We start from the raw sequence: 1,593 nt of genomic DNA on the forward strand, positions 1-1,593 counted from the left end.
TTTGTGCTCCACATGCGGCACAGTGGTAAGCACTGCTGCCTCACAGCGCCAAGCCTCAGTTTAATTCCCGGCTGGGGTCACTGTCTGTGTGGAATTTGCACATGGCCTGTGTGGGTTTCCACTGGGTGCTCTGGTTTCCTCCCACAGTTTAAAACACGTTCCAGTTAGGTGCATTGGCCTGCTAAATTCTCCCTCAGCGTAACCAAACAGGTGCGGGAGTATGATCACTAGAGGATTTTCGCAGTAACTTCACGGCAGTGTAAGCCTTTTTGTGCCTAATAAATAAATAAACTTCGCTTCTTGGCCCTTTGGCTAAGATCAAGTGTAGTATCGACATGCTGCGCTTGGTTGAAGTCATTAGGTTACATTTCAGCTTCATTTAAAGCAATTTTTTAAAGCAGCATCTCGGCTATTTCGCTAAGATGCAAATAAGATCAAGCCTTGGAGGGGGAGCTACACCTACTCCAATCAGCTTGGATCATGTAGATCAAACCCAAGACAGAAGGTGAGAGCCCTGTCTTGTCAGCTTGGATCAGGAATGTTCCAACTTGATGGGACTCTGAATTGGATTTGATTTGATTGGATTGTAATAAAGTTTTAAAAAAACTTTACTTTGCTCTTGGACTTGTAAGACTTAAGGAGCTTGAATTTCTATTGTGCTTTTCTCATCCTCAGGATGTTCCAAAAATATTATATATCTGACGAAGTACTTTGAAATGTAAATAAATTCAAACTGATCCTAAATACTTTGGATAATAATGGACATCATATAATATGTATACTTCAGTGTTTTTAACTTTGATAACAAACATTGGCATTTAAAAGAAAATCTAATCCTTTCTTACATTTTGCTGCTAATTTCAGAGTAACAATGATTAACATTTCTACAGTACTTCCCACAAAAAAATGTTTCAGGTTTCAAAGAAGAGGCGGGTACAATGTTGTCTTTTAAAAAACATTTAGATAGTTACATGAGTAAGATGGGTATAGAGGGATATGGGCCAAATATGGGCAATGGGATTAACTTAGGGCTTTAAAAAAAGGGCGACATGGACAGGTTGGGCCAAAGGGCCTGTTTCCATGCTGTAAGCCTCTACGACTTTATGGCCTCTATGAGGGCAATTTACTAGGGAGGCATGCGGTGCTCAGCAGAAATGCAGAAACATGGTGGAGGGAGAGAATGGAAAACAATAGTTGTTTGGAGCTTTCAAGAAAGAAAGAGAAGGTGGGGCATTTAAAAACAGGTGACGGTCAAGATTTAAGCAGCAGGATGGAGGAAGAGGTTAGGACAGGCAAGTCATAATGAAGAATTTGTAGATGTACTTCCCCTCATTGTAATCCTGGAGTAATAAAGAGGATTTTATGTTTCAAGGCAAGGCAGTGTTCTCTGCTGGCCAAGTTTAAACTGGAATGTCTAAACTGGAGCAGAAAATTTAGATGGGGAGTTGGTGACAGGTTGAGGGTTTTTCCATTTCCAGGGTCAGAGGCAGGTAGAGAAAGATGTAAGAAATGAAGGAGTGGTCAGAAATGGTCCTGGCAGTGATTGTGACTTTGCAGATGGCAAGTTCTCACACAATGGCAAGTTTGACATGG

General features: G+C 41.1%; 1 non-coding gene across 1 annotated transcript; it reads left to right on the plus strand.

Annotated features, from left to right (window-relative positions):
* Positions 1-292: 292 nt before the first annotated feature.
* Positions 293-491, plus strand: LOC145354594 (U2 spliceosomal RNA). Its single transcript, XR_013888869.1, has one exon. It is a non-coding gene; the product is annotated as a U2 spliceosomal RNA (small nuclear RNA).
* Positions 492-1,593: the final 1,102 nt, after the last annotated feature.

The sequence above is a fragment of the Carcharhinus amblyrhynchos genome, chromosome 17 (assembly GCF_965287045.1).
Source record: "Carcharhinus amblyrhynchos chromosome 17, sCarAmb.v2.hapA, whole genome shotgun sequence".
Classification (NCBI taxonomy): Eukaryota; Metazoa; Chordata; class Chondrichthyes; order Carcharhiniformes; family Carcharhinidae; genus Carcharhinus; species Carcharhinus amblyrhynchos.